This window comes from Aulostomus chinensis, chromosome 17 (genome assembly GCF_037954235.1).
Source record: "Aulostomus chinensis isolate RoL2024-O1b breed Wild chromosome 17, RoL_Achi_v1.0, whole genome shotgun sequence".
NCBI classification, from domain to species: Eukaryota; Metazoa; Chordata; class Actinopteri; order Syngnathiformes; family Aulostomidae; genus Aulostomus; species Aulostomus chinensis.
Genome location: NC_141336.1, coordinates 14,736,748 through 14,756,609, shown reverse-complemented (window position 1 = coordinate 14,756,609; position 19,862 = coordinate 14,736,748). Strand labels below are relative to the sequence as shown.

Sequence of the window (19,862 nt, the reverse complement as noted above, 5' to 3'; positions counted from 1 at the left end):
ATATTAGTTCCCAGCTTTAATTAAACCAAGGCCCGAGACATTACAATGTTTCTCATACAAATAAAACAATGTATGTACGCACAGTTCTCCGTGAGTCTGTTTTTGGTGCATCACTTGTGGGTGGACATCAGACCAAGACTGACTAGAGTGTATTATATACTTCCAGGAATGGATTCTCTGGAAGGTGCAGAGACATTTATTAGTGAAGCCAGGGGTGGTGCACTTTCATTTCCTGATTTTAATGGAGTCTGTGGTCTGGGTCCACACATGGGACAAAATAAGACTTCATTTAAAGTTTTTTTTCTCCTGTTGAGGACATAGCAAACAGAGACGGACTGACACATATTCCTTTTTTTAATGGGCCGTTGCTCTAATAGTCTACAAAGATTTTTTTCTGGCGTTGGGCTTTTCATTGTCAGTGAAGATCAAATATTGTTGTTTGATGGGGCTAAGGCATGTGGAAAAGAGGATTTTGATTCCTTATGTTTGTTTTTATTGAAAAACCCAGGTATCGGCCTAATCCTTTGCCGCACCAGTTGTGGATGTTATCACTCCATTAAATGGCGGTTATTTCTAACATTAGAAGGCTTTGGACTGAACAAAATCCACCTGCCAGAGAATCTGAGCTTACACATCATCTGCTATTGTTGCTTATTCATCAACTGATTTCTGTCTGCTGCTTGGGATATCAGCAACTATCAGAAAATATATTTCTGATGGGTTGATGATTCTGGTTAAGTAACCAAACATCACAAACAATTCTGGTGTTTTTTAGACTCCGCCTCTGCTTTCTCTGTTTCTTTACATGTTAATGTTTATGGACACTAGAGGAATGGCAGCACGGTGGTGCAGTGGGTAATACTGACACCTCACAGCAAGAAGGTTCCGGGTTTGAGTCCTGGCTCAAGCACGGGGTCTTTCTGTGTGGAGTTTGCATGTTCTCCCTGTGCCTGTATGGGTTCTCTTCCACAGTCCAAAGACATGCAAATGGAGAGGAGGTTAATTGGATACTCTAAATTGACCGTAGGTGTGGCTGTGAGTGTGAATGGTTGTCTGTCAATATGTGTTGGCCCTGGACTGGTGACCCTTCCAGGGTGAACCCTGCCTCTCGCCGGAAGGCTGCTGGGATAGGCTCCAGCCCCCCTGTGACCCTTAACAGGATAAGCGATAGAAAATGGATGGACACTAGAGGACATCTGTGGTCAGTGGTCCTCAGTATAAGCCCTGGTCACTATATCTGACTTTCTTATTTGGAGTTTGCATCTTGTAATCTGCTCATCTGTTCTGCATCTGCATGAGTTTTTCCCCGGTGCTTCGGTTTCCCCGACTGTCAGTCCCAAGGCACTGGTCGAAAGACGGGGGGTTGGTCTGCCCCCCCTGGCCACTAAGGATGGGTTAAATTCAGAGGATAAATTTGTTGTAAGTGGCAATGACAGTAAAAACATGTGGTGCTTATGCCATAGACTATATCAAACCCTTCCTGGTCTGAAAATTAAAGTGTTTGCACCTTAAATGAACCTTAAACCTGCATTCTCTCATATGTCCAGCAGGGGGTGAATTTAGCAGTTGCTAAAATAAGTCAGATAGTTTTTCAGACTACAGCAGATGTTTGAAGACATTTTCTGCAAAGTTCAGCTTCAGTAGTTGAACTCTTGTGCCGTTTCTCAATTAGTTCATGGGATGTGCACACGCATCTATCACTTTAATGACTTCACATTTTCTTGAGTTTAATGGCGTCGGTTGGTATTTTCATTTTAATTTACGTGCTGTTCATTTTGTAAAAAATGTATTCGCTTAATAAGGAAAAAAATGACAATAAAGCAGGGTATATGCTTTAAGGTGTGGCTACTTTGTGATTGACAGCTTGCTATCATGGGAGCCTTTTCAATCCACATCCCTTCAGCTTCACTGCCTCAACAAAAAAAAGATTACCTGCATTTGCAAAAAAAAAAAAAAAATCAAGGTGGTGACTGGCAAAATGTCAAACTCCAGAGACCAATGGATGACATCACACGGACATTGTCCACTCTATTTATACAGTCTATGGCTCACGTGTCTGCATCATCACACCAGAGTTGTATTAAGGGCAGCTCTAGCCAGCCGGTGTCCTCTTCCAGTCATTACAACCTTCTTTAGGACTTAGTTGGTGCTCAGGCACACACAGGGGCTTACTCTCGCTGTCACAATTAACACAAACACACCTGACAGCCAGCACACACAGTACACAAACCACTATGTCTCTCCTTTTTGTTTAGAGGACATCTGCAGTAATTGTCTGCTTATTATATTTTTCTTGCTTTTCAAGCTTGGTTGAAGACCGTTTTCTTTCTTAATCTGTTAGACATTGCAATTGAGTACACCGTCAAAGAGTCACAGCAGTGGAACAAGTGTAAACATAGCGATTGACCACCATGCATGCATTACCCAGCGTGGCCTCTGGATGGCAGTGTCAGGCTGTGCTACCTGCCGTAGCTCACGGCCTCAGCTCTCTCTCATTAGTGAGGTCTAGCAGGCCCCCTCCGACATGTCTCATAAATGTCAACACCAATACAGCAGGGGACAGTGGGCCTGGATGTAACAAACACAGACGCCATGAAAGTCCAGCCTGTCTGTCAAATCAATCACCCAGTCAAGCCACAAGCTGCATGTTCACACCTCACATGTAAAGTACCTGCAAGTTGGTATTTGCTTAGTTTAAAGACAAAGAATGAATTGCTGTGGGGTTGGTTAGGAATTATTTTGATCTTGAATGTGAAATGTTACTCAGGGTTTATTGAGTGCAGGTTCCTATATGAGCGTGTGTGTATATTGTTTCCCTTTTTGCGATTCTCACCTTGCTGTGGTCAGTCAGTCCCCTTCACTCTGTCCCCCTCCCTCCTCTTTCTCCTTTCCTTTCACCCTCTCTTTCCCATTATCAAGCCATGTGCTGCCTGCTTGCACTCTTTTCCATTCTCTTCCAATCGGGCCACAGGAGCAGGTGGATTGGAGATAACTTGCGCTGTGCTTTGTTTTCTCCCTGACACTGTCATTAATCATTGCCCAAGCCGCACTTCAACATATAATAATAAGGACTGGCTGCTGTGTGGGGGCTGCCGCCCAATTGCCTTTCATTGCGTGGATGCCAAATTGGAGGTGAACGGTCATAGCCCGACACTAGTCCCCTGTCCCCAGACTGTCTCATCATTTAGGTATTTATCCATCTCAGCCTTGTCTGTGGAGCTTCTCCCTACCCTCCCAAGAGGCCCAAGATTGTTAGGGGGAGGATCAGATTTGTTGCTCAGGCTTTTTGGCTTTGATTCTGTGCCTATAAGTTAGGGATTAGAAGCAAATTTCCCACAGGGCAGTGGTGGATTTGCTGGTGTTTAACTGTTTAACCTGTCTTAGTCTTGTGTGGAAAAGGGGTGTGGGCGGCGGTGGGAGGGAGGGGAAGCAGGGTTTGGAGAGAGGCTGGTCAAGCAGGTCCAGAGAGACCCATATGGACTAAGCCGAAGCCAGGCCAGCGTTGATAAGAGAAGGCAGCCTTATCCATCACATCTCTAGTAGAGTTGTTAGAGGACGGCAGTCCGTGTGTGAGCAAGAGAGAAGGTTTAAACCTAAGTGTGTGTGTGTGTTTGTAGGGGAATTCCCTTGAGTAATAAATCAGAATTTTATTGGCCTTGCTTCAGTTACAACCCTCTTGTCTTACTTTTAATATACAACGTATGAAAATATGTAGCCGCCATGTATTTTACAAATTGACCAACGGGTTGTCGTGTATGTGAAGGTTGAGGAGCGAACAGAATTCAAAAATTGGTCTGGGCACACGCTGTTGTTGATTGACAAGTATGGTAATCCTGCATTTTTTTAAGGATTTCACTGATTAACTTAAAATCTTTTGCTCTATACAGTGTATTCCTAAAATGTATGAACTTAACCTATTCAAATATCTTTCTTGTCAGTTCAAAAAGACACAAAATGACTAAATAATTTTTTTGTGTTCATTATGAAACAGAGTTCCTGTTATTTGCATTGTTGCTTGAAAAACTGTCATGACAATTACCAATTATTTGCCTGTAAGTTTCTGACTGATATTAAATCTTTTAATTGAGAAAAAAATTCAATTTATATCAAAGTTTTAAGGGATGGTAGAAAAAATCCAAAACATAACCTGGAATTCATCTACATTATGAAACTTGTGCAGTTAAAATATCTCATGAAAATACTCATTTTGGTACTGGAGTCAGGGGTCATGATTTTGCATACACGATCACCTTTTGTTGGTTATACTCCGGAAAAGACAAGGGGACTAGACCAGCAGGACGATCCATGTCCTGTCAAACATAATCCAGATGGATTACGGTGATCTGAGGGGAACTTTAGAGCCTTGAGCGTGAAGGTGTGCTCCCTGGATCCTGTCGTCTTTTACAAACAAGGACTAAATCCCGTGGTGTGCTTGTCTGGATGGAAGTAGGAGGATTGTGGGCTTTGATCTGGGCCATCAGCATCACTGCTCACCTACTTTGCTCAGTGCACAGGTATATTAGTGGTGTTAGATAGGCAAATGTCAACAAAGACTTAGCTGTTGCCTGAACGGATGTGTTTCGGTCTGCATTACCAGTATGAACAGAAAGCACAGAGAAGGTATTATTCACACCTTTGCTTTGACATCCTGTAGATCAGCTCACTGTTCCATACATGCAAAGGATCTCATTTATACACTGGATCTCTGTCTATGCATTTCCTATGAACTTCTATATCACTTGGACATGCAGACAGTAAAGAGCTCTGTGTCTCCTTCGGTGCTGTGGAAATATACTGCAAAACCGTATTGATCTTTAATTAAAGTAGCTCTTAACCTTGGCTAGGCAGAGGACCCCCAGGCCAGTGAGTTAATTAATGTACTAATAGTCATAATATTTGTGCTGTGCACGGGAGGTACATAAAAGATTATCTATTGTATGAGCAGTTTATCAGCCCAATGATGCTGGAGCCCCGTGCTGTGCATATATCAATATTATGGGCCAAAATCTGCAATACAGACAGAAGGAAAAAAGAGGGCTGGTCTTTTAATACCTCCCTTGGTTCATCAGCAGTTTAGCAAGGCCCCGTTTTACCTCCTGGGATTTTTCTTGATCGTAACCAGCCGGCATTGATGGGCCTTTACAGGCGCTAATGCTTTGCTACCTTGACAACGCACAGCAGCTATAAGCCTTCAAAAAGATCCACTTCTTCTCCAGATGAGTCAGGGGTCCCACTCCACCATTTACCCCACTCTTCCAAGGAGGGCATCTCATCCCTGGATCAAACCTTCATACCACTGACCTTTAAGTTGCTCCACCAAACACCAGGCCCCCTCATAAACCAGTCCCACGGTGTGAGAGCGAGAGACCGAGACTGAAAGAGAGAGAGAGAAGAGAGAGAGAGAGAGAGAGAGAATGTGGGTGTGAGGACCCAGACACACTGTGATATCACCCTTTATAGCTTTATTGATTTCCTCTCAGGATGCAACTATTAACATTGAGCTGCGATGCTGGCTGCTGCTCTGTTGTTCTCCTGTTCTCCGCAGGTAGGAACACTGGCTCACACTCCCGGCCTTGTGGATTGCATGGGGGGGGGGGGGGGGGGCACATGCTGTTATAATTAAGGTCAGCTGGGATGCATTACAGCATTTGGAGGTGTTAAAACGGGCCCTCCTCAGAGAGTATGTTGGCATTGCCCATGCTCGTAAATTAGCCACGCTCCCTGCTGATGCTAGGAACAAGAGATGTGGGGTGGAAGCTGGGAAAAGGAGGGATTCAGTATGTAGACAAGAAGCTGGATTTGATTGGAACTCCCCCTCTGAACCCCCCCCCCCCTTCAAAGAAACCATCTTCAATGACTGCTACAGAATCACATATATAAATACATTAAAATAGTAATTCACATGTCATTTCCAGCTATATCAGATTGTTGCAAATCTTCTCCATGATAAACACTTGTTATATTTTTTGATAGTATGCCACTGAAGCTATACTTGCACAGTTTAAACAATATGCATTTTTTTAAACATTTCGACCAATCATGAATCCTGCAATAACTTTTTTATTGTAATTTTTCATTTCAGATCAATTTGTGTTTTGTGTCTCTCAAAAGTGTTCTGTGTTGTGCCAAAAATATTGTGTTTTTATGATACTATATCATCGATTATATTGTTATCACACTAAAAAATGACATCGTAGGAAATAGTTTTAAATCTATGTTGCCCTTCTCTAGCCACGAAACTGACAATGTAGTGTTATCTTAATTTTAAACTGAACCCATCAAGGTGTTTATGAAGGGGAACTGGTCAGCAATAATGTTGTCAAGTGGACAGGTACCAGACAAACCAGTTTATAGTTTCTCAGCAGGAATTCACTATATATGCAGGACTGTCATGCTCTAAAAAAAAATGAAGGCCTACCAATTTTGGACAATTTAAGCCCAAAATATGTGCCAGAATACTTTATATAGGCTGCAGTAAGTGTACAATAAACTGTACTGTCAAGAATAAAAGTACTCAGTATGCAAAATGGTCTGATTTAAAATTTGGTAGGTTTCATGTGCATTTTTGTACTTAGTTGGCATGCACATGTGAGTAGCATTGCAATGTTGTTATGGTAGATCTGATCTAACAACTATGGAAAAGTCTTAAACAATGTTCATGCACTTAAATGATCAGAAATAGCATATTTTCATATCAGCTAACTCACATGCCAGTATTGTCTGATAACATCTGTCATATCAGTCAGGCTGGAATATGTCTTGTATTTCCTGAATAAGTCACATTTTAGGATTCTTCCCCTTTCCAAATATGTTGAGTATAAAATAATAAACATCATACGTAAAGCCCTCTCTGTAATATCTTCACAAACTGCTATTAATTTCATATTAAGACAAAAAAAGTTCAATAACAGGGCAGGTAAGTCAACAGATGCTCTCACAAAATGAGCAGAGGTGTGTGCACGGCCCTCTTTGGACCAACACTGGCTCCAATGAGGCGGGCGAAACAAAGCAGGGCCCTTCAGATTCACAATGGCCGCACTGACAGCGAGGACAGAGGAGGGGAGAGGGAACAAACACAACACAAGAGTTTCACAAACAACCTGTCGTAAGGCATTCAGGAGGACAGGTCTGACTGGGACGTTTGGCTCACACACCCAGCAACCGGGGGTGGGGGTGGATGGTGAAGCAGGGGTCATCTCTCACAGCGGGAGAACTATGACGAGGAGGAAGTTTATCACGGCGTCTTCGTATAGCTGACCCCTGACGTGTGAGGATTATATAAGATGCTGTTGCGTCATGATTAGAGATAGACATCAAACCAGGGAAAAGCAATTTTGTAACAGCATTCGATCAGCAGAGTTTATAACTTTCAGGTTTATATGTTGATCTACTGATTATTGCAATGGTTAAAAAAGATATTATGGGAGATGCCATGTTTTAGACAGCTGCACTTGTGGATGAATACCGCCTAGATATTTAGGTCTAGACTCTAGACCTATATATGACTTGGCTATTCAAGTATTATTGTAAATTTCCATTCACACTGTGTGATTTCCTAAAAGATATTAGCAGGATATGAAATAATGGTACACAATTCATTCCTTTTACACGTACAAAATACTGTACCCCTGCCACAGATTTTTGGCCCTCGTTGGACCTCTCTCTCTCTCTCTGTCTCACACACACACACACACACACACACACACACACACACACACACACACACACACACACTGCATCTCACAGTGTGTGGTGGTGGTGAAACCAGATAATTAATGAGCAGGCTAATACTTGCACTAACTATATATCCCTGTACATTTTATAAAGACTAATTTTAACATAAATCAAATGATGTTTGTTACATCAGACACTTCCTGTAACCACTAGGTGGCGCTATAACTTAAATTCAGCTAGTAGGTGCCTTAAGGGGGTGCATGGCTCAGGTGTAGAGTGGCCGTCCAGCAACCAAAGGGTCGCTGGTTCGATCCTCGACCCCGGTAACCATGTCGAAGTGTCCTTGAGCAAGATACTGAACCCATAATTGCTCCTGATGAGTAGGTTGGCGCCTTGCACGGCAGCATTCACCATCAGTGGGTGAGTGTGTGTGTGTGAATGGGTAATGAGATGACACTGTAAAGCGCTTTGAGTGCCGCGAAGGTAGAAAAGCGCTATATAAAACTGAGTCCATTTACCATTTTTACCATTTAAGGCTGGGACTCTCATCAAATGTGATCAGAAGTGATCTGATTGTGTGGAATCCACTGAAAAAAGTTTTGTGTCAAATTTGGCCACCTGGCTACAGTAACAATCTTCACAATATCCCAACGCAAAGTCCTGAAGGTGTTTGTGACCAAATTACAGGTTAATTGAAGAGTGTGTAAAAATGTAAAATAAAGACCCCAGGTGGCTCTATGACTAATCTGTCCCAAAATTTCCCGCATTCTTCTTTCGCCCATTTCGTTCACTGGTGGCGGTAATCATATGACAGTTCCTCTGGAGCAATACTTTTCCCCCCTTTTGCTCAGTATTTAAGGAAAACACGCAGCAATCCTAAATCTTAATTTCAATGACACGGTTGTTATCACTCTTTTGATTTTGTGGTATTGATTTGTGTTTTAGTTGATAATTCTGGCCCACTGTGACAGCTTGTAGATACCCAGTCATCACCGTGAGCCTCCTGAGATTAAGCCGAGAGCCAGGAAGATGACAGCTACAGAGTAATCTGAGCTTGTGCCACAGACCGTTGTTTATGTGCGCTAACCAGGAAAAGTGTAGCCTGCGAGAGATCTCTTCATGAATGACAGGATTGTTCAAAAACATATTCATTTTCCCCTGAACCAAATGATTTAGATGACTATAATTCAACTTTGTCGAAATGCTTTACCTGAATTTATTAGTATTATCCTCGTAAAGTAAGTATACTAAAGCTTAAATCTGCACTGGTTCAACATATTAGCATCTTATCAAAAGAACATTCCATTGATGTTGTAATTCAGGGTTTAAGGTGGACCAGCAGTTTTATTACCTTCAGTGATTTGGTAATGTCATCATTAAATGTTCAGGCTATGAAAGTCATTGTTTATGAAGAACTTATTTTAAACAGGTATTTTTAGACTATTCATCTTCTGGAAATCAGTGGGAAATCATCAACTGATCGTCTAGAGAAGAATGTTCGGAGAGTATATGAGGAACTATTTGCTTCCCCGGTCCGTGAGTTGCACTGGCGTGGCATCCGTCCATCCATTTTCTACTGCTTAACCTGTTAAGGGTCGCGGGGGGTGGGGGCTGGAGCCTATCGCAGCAGCTTCGGGTGTGAGGCGGGGTCACCAGTCCCAACACATATAAACAGACAACCATTCACACTCACAGCCACACCTACGGTCAATTTAGAGTATCAATCAGCCTCGTCCTCTCTTGATGTCTTTGGACTGTGGGAGGAAGCTGGAGTACCAGAGAGAACCCACACAGACACAGGGAGCACATGCAGCCTCCACACAGAAAGATCCCGTGCCTGAGCCGGGGCTCGAACCTGGAACCTTCTTGCTGTGAGGCAACAGTGCGAACCACTGCACCACCGTGCTGCCCATGTCTGGTTCACTATAACCAAAACACCTTAAAGCACGCCTCAGCTTTTGGAGGATGGAACAAAATCTTTTGTACCATTGGTCTGATGTCATAAATTATGTCTCGCTGCAACAGCCAATGTACTGACACGCTGTAATTCCTCCGTCTTGCCAGCTGAAATAGGTGCATGCCCTCTGGTTTAAGTTTAGGAATATCTGTGAAGATGAAAGTGTTGGTCAGGTTTCACTATCAGAGCTTTTTTTTTTCCAAAAAGTGATTCCTCCTCTTTTTTTGTGCATATTTTTTCGTGCAAGTGCTATCAACTTTTTCAAAAGTATCTCTAAATGTTCGTCCAAATATGTTGATGGAAACCCGGCTATACTAACCTGCCATCCATGCTCACAGGAGTTACTTGTTATGCCAGTATTTATTGTTGCCATAAAACTGCATTTAGCAGCACCATCTTTAAAATGTCTTCATGAGCCACTGAAGTACACCACTGGGGGTTGGTGTGTTCCATGGACCTGGGATGGTCGCTTTGAAGCAAATAAATAAAGCCAGGCTCTTCCCTCTTATAGAGACGATGTTTAGGACACAGGTCTCAAATGTTTTAAGAAATTGATGCATTTTCATAAAAGTTAAGTGCTTACGGGAGACGGTTATTTTGATTTAATGATTGTCTGTTGCATTTGATCTAAATTACATGGGAAGAAGGAATTATTTTTGGACACAGAACAGTGATGTTTTTCAATTCAAATCTTTGAGGACTGCTATGTCTTATTTGTAGCATCCTTTGATACTGCCTTTTCTGCAATCGCTACACTGTACTTTTATTTATACAGATGTTCCTGATGGCAAGTTCAGATTCGGTGCTGTTTTGATCTAAAGGACTGTTGACCACAGGTGGGCTGCCATAAAATATGAGTTCCTGACTCCACCGAGACCACCTCTATTCAAGGCCCCGGAGCTACTAAGTGGCAGCTGGAAAATCAGAGCTGAGGGATCAAGTACGCCACATTAAGAGAGAGTGTCCGGGCTCAAACAAGAGCACAGAACAGCATAAACAAAGGTGGACCTTCTTATTTACGCTGAGGATGCATACTCCTGTCGAGGCACCACCGTGACTTTCACTGGTGAAGAAACCAGCTTTACATCTCTGCTGTCAGTCGAGATTCTCAACTTATGTCATGTTGTCAAAATCTTCTCAGATGTTCCCCAACTTTTTCTTCCTCTTTGGACAGCATGCTAGCTGGAAAGAACAACAACAGCTTACCCAAAGAGTAATTCCTGAATATCCCTCTCCAGTTTTTGGCAGGTAAATAGCCAAGATGGCGAGCAGCATCTTCTTCTCATTTAATACGGACCTGCACAACATTGCCTGTACTGCCATCTACTGACAAAAGCAGGCAGAGTGTGGTAGCCGAATTTATTCGCTCTAGTATGCCTGATAACCAAAGTTAGTTGAAAATGGGCTCTATAACTAAATGGTAATAGGATTCTTGAAAAAAGTTTGGATTTCATGCAGAATTGCAACATTACGTTTGTTTCATTTGTCAGAATGCGATAGAAAGGAAGGGATGAGATATTATTGCAAAGATTACTTAAATGTGGTGTAAGACAACCAAACCCTGCCAGATTTGAGTCCTACTTTTCTGCTTACACAAAGAGACACTTCGTTATACCTTTTTTTTTTTTTAAAAGGGCGTCAGCATATTTTTTTCTTTTTTTTTTGCCGATTTTCAATCACAAGGCCTTTTTCTGCTACAATTTACACTCCTACAATTAAAGCGTTCTGGGTTAGATATGGTGTTGGCCCCTCCTCCTTGACCTCTGCTCTCTGAGACGCAGGCGAAAGCGTGTTTCCTGATTAACGACTAGCTGATGTATACGACTCCAGCTGCAGCACCTTGTCCTCTCAAACTGAGGTGACAGTCTCCTGAGCTCTTTATGGAAATTAACTGCAAAACATAGCCAATTAGACCTGTGTTATTTAGAGCGACTCACCTCCTCACCCGGAATAAAAGCAAGCCCGGAGAAGACCTGTAACACTCAGACGCTGCAGCAAATTAATGTGAAGTTGGTGGCCTGCCAGAATGAGCCAGTACATCTAAAAATGGGACACTAAAAGGATGACGGCAAGTTTTTGTATCAAGTGTAAATTATAGCGGAACAGAACACAGGATGATTAAAGAGCAGAGTTTGTGAAGAAACTTCCTCTGTGGCAAATTTAACTTCAAAGGCAGACCAATTTATACTTTACAAAGTGGAAATGTTTAATCTGGGTAAAGTGAGAAAACTTTCAACTCCACAACGTTGGATTGCAAAAAATTTTCCCAGGTTCTGCACCTTTTATACCGTATGTGAAACTTGGGAATTAGGCATCTGCTTAACGTCTTTTCACTCCACCAGCTAAAGATAGGACTCTTAGCCTGATACGCTGTCTTAATTTTCCCTTTCTCAGGTCACTACAGAGAGAGCGACGGCATTAGAGTGAGGAGGAGGGTCCTTACTCTATGTGTAAGAATACACTGTGGAAGTTGCAAAGGGTAGAGTCTCTAGGAAATCTACTCTTTCTTTGAAAAAATGTCATGGGAGAGATAGGAGATTGGCACCACAAAGAGCCTAAAATAGCACGGGCTGCTACGCATTGTCAGACAAGATTTGGGCTGAGACATTGACTTTTGTTCTGCAAAGTATTGGCCCCTGAAAGGGAGATGGGAGGTGTAAAAATTGTGATTTCTCCTCTTCCCCTGGTTATATGCAATACATTACCCTCTTGACAATACATGCTGCTGGGACTGAGCTTTGTAACGTCACAATTATTCCTTGTCTACAACAAAAGAGGTGTGCTTAGGGTTGGGATGGAGTTTCCAAATAGGTAAATATGGACACTATTTCCTCCATTCTTAAGTGGTTACAGAGGCATTTTTCCCCCTCTCAAAGGTACAGGACCTGGAGGAGAGGATTAGGACAGATCTCAAACTCTTTTTCCCATAACTGCAGTGAACCATGATTCAACATTTCTTCCCTCTGGCTTCCCCCTTGATAACAAAGGCCTTATATATTTAATGCAGGTTTGCCCCTCGGCCACATAATAGGATTATGAATCATTTCTACAAATTTACAAAAACAAATCACATGGCACGACTTAAGAGTTTGCTAATAATTTCTCCATAGCTGATAGATCAAAGCAAAGGCACAGGGACTGCAGAGCCAGGCAGTAGGGTTGACCCCGGTCAGGCATTTTTAATGAAAGGGTTAATCTCCTCAGAGGTGACTATTCAGGAGCAAGCAGTGTGACCAAATGAAGAATTCAGGTTTAGGATAAGAACGGGAATAGTGGTCTTGAGGGTACTGTTGGGCCAAAGTGAGGACGGGTAGTGTGTGATGCTGTTTTTGAGTCTCACTAACTTCCATTGCTAAAAAAAATGGTGGTGGTGATGGTGGTGTGTGTGTGTGTGTGTGTGTGTGTGTGGGGGGGGGGGGGGTCAAGACCCTATGGCATATGGGTCTAAAGCTATTTCATGGATGACCACAAACAAATGTGCTCTATTGGCTTTGAAAACTAATGAAAAAAATCACTATAATATGCAGGCGCGCGTGCACACACACACACACACACACACACACACACACACACACACAGAGTGGACCAATAGGGACACACAGACTTGCCGGTCCTTCAGTCTTGGCTGTTTGGGATAAACTTTGTTGTCAAGCACCTCTTGTGGTACTGTAAGCACACATGCCCTCTTGTGAGTAATTAGACAGGAATTCCTTCCAAACTGAAAGAGAGAGAGAGGGAGAGAGAGAGAGAAAGAAAAGATGCTTTTATAAATGTATAAGCCGTTGAAGGGGGTCTTAGAAATCTCATCATGACAGTAGCAAAATGAGACCCTTTGTAATTAGGAACAAATGAAATTACTTATCTCTTAGTGAGTTACTTTGCCAGCCATTTGGCTGTTGTTCAGAGGGATTAATCACAAGGCTATTGATATTACATTGTTCCATAATTATCATTCAAACGTTGCATGGTAATTGAGCATTTTTCATTGAGGAATTATGGTGCCTACGTAAGTCCAGACAAAATGATCATATACATTCATCATATTCCAGATATAACAACTTCTTCTGCTGATAATCGTGCCAGCGAATCCTGAATTGAAACGTTGCAAAAATAAACACATCAGTCTTTTCTAAATGTCACGATTATTATTCACTCATATGAATGAAGATGATTTACATGCATGAAATATTAAATACATTTATTGGTGATTAAAGACACAACAGAGCAATTTAAATAGCTGCAAATTGTAAATATGTGTGAAACTGATTCATTGTATCTTTTCCTGTAATTTATTTGATATTTCTACGCAAGCCTCACGGAGCTAACGAAACGCACGAACAACGATTTGTCTGGTACACAATCAAACTATAGACATGGAGCCCCCCCCCCAATCCCTCTCTTTTCTTTTTTTTTTTTCTTCCAATACTTTCACAACAGCACCTACATGTGAAAATTACATGTCATTGTCCTAATGGCCCGGGGTGCTTGATAAAGGAAGACTTTGCTTAATGCTTCCATAAACGTGTTAGGCAAAGTCCAGCAGGATCTAATTGCATCTAATATATTTACAGAGGATTGATTTCCCTCCCACGACTCACCCACCGGGGCTGCAACAAGCTGCGGCCGGTTCACCCGGGCCACTGCCGATAAGTTCTAAGTCCACGCTGTCCTCTATTTTTCTTTCACACCGAGCAACAAGGCTGAGCCACTGAGACCATGAGAAGTATTGAAGTCCAGCTTAATGAGGTAATTAGTCAAAGGCCACGACGATGCTCGGAGGCTAATACCTGTGACCTCTTGATCCTGGATGCCTGACACATATCTCTCTTGAGACTGTACAGGAAAGAGCAAACACCTCTTTTTTTAAAAATTTTATTTTAACACTTAAAGAATGGAGCTGTGGCAAAATCAGCTCATATGGCTCCTTTCCTTGTGAGTAATACGCCTCTGCAATCGACTTCACCTGTTTACACGGAGAGAGAAGTTGTGGAGGATTGACTAAGGCAATGAAAAAGCACAAGAAAGGATGAAGAACACACAGCAGGTTGATACCCCCTCCTTCTCTTTCTCCCATCCCTTTCTTTTCTTTTTACCAGGTTACATGACTGGAGGCTTCATTAATCACCACCTCGACAGCCTCTGCCAGGGGGGACTAACTGCATTTGGCCCAATTAGGCACTGTAGAGACAATAGGAACGGCAAGTTGTGCCTCCATGTCAGGAGCCAGAGCTTTGCCTCACTGTCATTACCTACAGAAAAAGGAAAAAATTAACCCCTACCAGCTTCCCTGCTTTCCTCTATTGATCCAAGGCTTTTGTGGTGTCCCTGGAGCGTGGCAGACAATTACAGATATTATGACATCTGCATTGATTTTTTTTTTTTTTTTTTTTTTGAAGAGAGCAGAGTGTCTCTTAGCAATTAAAAAAAATTACAGTTAGGAAGTGGTCCAATTAAAATGCCCTCGGCTCTGGAGGTTGGCGGCGGTGTTGGTATGGATGGACTCTAGTGTCAGAATGTTTTGGACAAAATTAAAATGTACTTTTAGACATAGGACCATAATACACGTTCACCTTTTTCTCGGTTATTTTTTTTTTCTAAACGTAAAAAAGTAAGTTTTGAAACCTTGAAGGAAAAGTGACATTTGAAACATATATTCAGTTGTAAACTATTGCACATTTGCATTATCAAAATCTTTTTCCTGTCTTTCTGGATTATTAATTTGTCCAAAGATGGGTTGTTGATGTGCTTCTGACAGAATTTAGCATCCACTACATGTCTCTTTCAGTCCATCCATTGTGAATAAACATGAAGCGATTTAAAGATTGTCAGGTTTATTTTGCGAAGACATAAATGATCCATATTTATTTAAAAAAAAGAAAAAGAAAAACCTTGTACATAAGCGATATCCAACCACTCTCACTTTGAACCCACATGTCTCGTACGGCTTGTCATTTCAGTGACTTGTTAATGGCATGTTTCTGAGAGCGTTTGGTAACGAATGAAATTTCTCTGCAGTAATTTATGACGGTGGTTATTTTGCATTCCTGACATAAACGGGTCTTTCCTTTGCTTGTATGAATGGCTCCTCACACATCTGCCTCATAAATATTCATCCCAAGTCTTTTCTCATTCATGTTGTTAAGGTATCATACCTTTGGCAAACAGCTCTTCTGTCGTCTTTTATCTGTCTGATCAAATTCTTGAAAACTTTCTCACCCACTTCCCATTTCTTTCACTTTGTCCATTTGTGTATATCTATCTACCTTCATTTCTGCTTACCTACACTTCTCCCTTTCCTTTTTTTCCACCCAGGCTGTGGTATCGCTCAGAGCAAAGTTGGTCTTTTTTTTTTTTTTTTTTTTTTTTTTTACCCAGGTCATCTAAACAATATTCTGGACAATTAGATGAGTGCAATTGAGGCTTATATGTAGATTTGGAATGGAGAAATAAGGGGTCATGCGGCGGCATGGTGGTGAAGTGCTCAGCACTGTCCCCTCACAGCAAGAAGGTTGTGGTTTTGAGCCCCGGCTCCACAGGATCTTTCTGTGTGGAGTCTCCATGTTCTCCCTGTTCCTGTGTGGGTTCTCTCTGGTACTCCAGCTTCGTCCCACAGTCCAAAGACATCAAGAGAGGACGAGGCTGATTGATACTCTAAATTGACCGTAGGTGTGACTGTGAGTGTGAATGGTTGTCTGTCTCTATGTGTTGGTCCTGTGATGGACTGGTGACCTGTCCAGGGTGAACCCCGCCTCTCACCTGAAGGCTGCTGGGATAGGCTCCAGCCCCCCCCCCCCCCCCCCCTCCCCCTGACCCTTAACAGGAATAAGCGGAAGAAAATGGATGGATGGAAATAAGGGTTGGATTTGCAAATGAAGTCTTCACCCTGTTAAAAAAAAACAACATACATTTTTTTTTGGGAGTTGAGCACGTGTGCGCTGAGGTTATCAAATGCAGCTTTAGACTGTGGACGCTAACAATATGAATAATGTCTTTACAGACACAAGGAAACATAGAGAAAAGCTATAATGATGATAATAATAAACAGTATTTGGCAAAGAAGGAACAGGGACTATGAAATTCTGGATCTGAGCTGCAGTTGTTTTTGTTTTTTTTTTAATCACCCGACCGACACGCTGCATGTGTTTGAAGTGGTAAATCACACTTTCTTTAATCCGTGGAGCATTCCAATAAGTTTATTTCTGTGGGATTAAAAACAGTAACAATAGCAGGCAGGTAAAAACAAGCAGCTCCAAAACAAACGGCGATGAGGCTGAGGCGCCTGGCTTAACGGGTAAGCTCTCCACACGTCTTGGTCGGTTGCATTAGTTGAAATGTATTATTATTGTTTATCTATTCTGCTGTGCTTCCTTTTTTTTTTTTTTTTTGGATTACAGAGTAAGAAAGATTCTGGAGTGGCACAAAAATTCTTTTCTCCCAACAACATCCACCTCCTGGAAGACGCGAGAAGAAGGGAGAGTTTTCACCAACTACACATTTGATTGAAGAGGGCTAATTTCTTTATATCATCAAAGGGGAAAGGAGAAATGTGTGTGTGTGTGTGTGTGTGTGCGTGCTCGCGCGCACATGCCTGTGTGTGTGAGGCAGCTTTTTAAAGAAATTAATTCTCGAGCTGGCTCAATAACCTAAAACAGATATGAAAAGTAGAAGATAATAATGTTTTTCTTTTGAGAAAATGGCGTTAAAAATGTACACGATGCGTGCTAAATCATGATGTCTGATTAAAAAAAGTTTTTACATTACCAGTAACACTTGATTTAGCTTTCTGAGAAGCAGAAAAATATCTAATAATCCCATTTGTCAGTTTTCAAATTGATATTCATCGTGAGACACATCAGAATGTCAGAGAAATATCTGGCTCCGTGCAGATCTGACTTACGTTCCACTGGGGGCAATGATGAGACACAAAAAAAAAAGAAAAAAAAAGGAAAAGCTGGAATATTTTTGAGGTATTACGAGACGCTCGGCTCATTTCATAATAAAATATTAAAAATTCAGCCGGAATCATCGTATTGGGTCCTTTTTTAGATGGAAGACTATAAAAGCTATTGGCTACAATTCAGCAGTTTATGATAAAGAAAGTGATTTTTAAGGGGAACTGTCCAGAATATTCCTTTTTATAAGCGGTTATCAGCCATCTATGACTCCCATTTACAATTTAGGCCCAAAAATCATTCAAAAGAGGCACCTCTGAGAACCCCCCCCCCGACAAAAAAAATAAATAAAAAAAAATAAAACCCATGAAAATTTAAATGAAATTATGGGACCTGCCTCTCTGACAGTCAGTAGTGATGACACGCTTTCAGATCCTATTTGGAAGGCTTTAAACGTGGTGAAATGTAAATGACTGGACGCATGGAGGCCCAAATGGGAAGCTTGATTCTACACGAGTTTAAAGACAGGAAGACTATAGAAGTGAGATAAATGGAGGGATGAAGGTGGGAGAGATTCTCATGCGAATCATTTAGCGGCGGACACACCGTGCCACTTGCATTATGGTGACTGTTGCGTCAAGGGGCAATGCAAAGGGGCCGCTCTTTCTTTTTTTTTCTTCTTTTTTTGTGCAGTGCACCCAGGGAGTTTTGGTTCACCCTGCAAAAAGGAACCAATATTATTTAAGGCAGAGCTGCAAACTGAAGGTATGGAGCCAGTTATAAGCCTCACAAAGCCGAAATAAACTTAGAGTGATCGTTAGATGATATATTATAATCATTTATTAGATTACAATTCTCTGTTCGCTGATGTCAGTGTGTCAAATAGGGGAAAATACAGGCAAACAAAATATGAGATTGAAGTTTGGTGATGTGCAAAGTATCTGATTCATGCCTGAAGCCCGTGTTTATGTCATGCACCTCACCATTTTGCTGCCTGTCAGTGTCATTATATCTCCATGTTCAGCTCACTCATGGTGTCTGACGGGCCTTATCAGTTTGCTGAAATACATACTCTGTTCACAGGAGGCAACCTTTTAATAGCATCAACGCCTTCTTGTTAGCCAGGGAAAAAAAAAAAAAAAAAAAAGGTCACACGATTGGATTGTGGAGCTCCAGAAATCCCTCGATATTTACCACAAACACGGTGTGCGTACCTCACCCTCTCAGCTCACCTTTCATTTTCTCTAACTGCTCTCATGCTGATTCGTCAACCATAGAAGGGATCAATTAATCTATTGAGTCTGAACAGCATGGAAGATTTAAATTGTCCATGTGCACACGTGGCCAGCAAGCCCCCCCCCCCCTCCTTCCTTTTTGTCTATTTATAGTCCTTGTCAGTTAGTACGCTGCTGAGTGCTACAGACAAAAGCCTGTCAATTAAAAACAAGTCATCTTTTTTGGAGTCTCTTGGAGAAATGTGTATTATTCTCAGAGTATTTCTTTTGTATCGCACACACCGTAATGATTTTTTTTGAAACAAAAAAAAAATCAGAAGTTTAATCTTTGAAAGAAACTCATTCATCAAGGCGTGCGTATAAAAATCTATCCAATTTCTTCATGCGAGCAATAAACAACTTCTGTTGAACCATGATTGCTTTGAACACGGTGCTGTTTTCTTGTGTATAAAAGGGAGATGGTAAGATAACTTTGATTCTTTCAATCTTAGCGGAGGATGGGTAGGAAGGAAGGAATCTGCGGTTCTCGACATATTCCTTTCTTCCTCTCTTGAAACAAGCAGGTAGTGCAGCGAGAAATTCATGTCAAAGTTTTCCCCCTGCAGCCAGTAAGTGCCAAGCTGTGTCAAAAATGACATGCATCTCCTGTTTCCATGTCATACCATGCGTGTGATGTGATGGGCGAATGAAGGCAGTTCCTGCAGAGAATGGTAGGGGGTCATTATTAAGCCTCTTAAATTAGCGCCCCCTCCCACACAGTCTTTGCAATTTTCCAAGACCCACAACCACATGTGCACACCCCCCCCCTCCCCCCAACACCACCAATTCCCCCCGAATTCAACACATTAGACTTGACAAAGAAAATCGTTTCCAAAGTTTACTTGCAGCAAACTCATTTCATATGTGATTGAATTGTACCTGTATGGTATGACCCATTTAAACTCTGAGTCACACATGGATGCTTTGAGAACCCATTTGAGCAGAACCATTCTGTTAGCTAGCTATAGACTCTGCCAATTGCATGTCCTATGCAATGCAATTTACATGTCTCTCCATCACACTCACTTATATGGTTCAACTCACAAGGGCTACCATTTAGATCGC

At 41.8% G+C, this 19,862-nt stretch overlaps 2 long non-coding RNA genes across 2 annotated transcripts in view; both read left to right on the top strand.

Moving 5' to 3' along the window:
* The window catches only part of LOC147246420 (uncharacterized), an 87,736-nt gene that overhangs the window by 7,266 nt on the left and 60,608 nt on the right, over positions 1 to 19,862 (top strand). The window lies entirely within an intron of this gene.
* Positions 10,830 to 14,787, top strand: LOC147246421 (uncharacterized). The gene is made up of 3 exons (XR_015109860.1): positions 10,830 to 10,879; positions 14,203 to 14,377; positions 14,728 to 14,787. It is a non-coding gene; the product is annotated as an uncharacterized LOC147246421 (long non-coding RNA).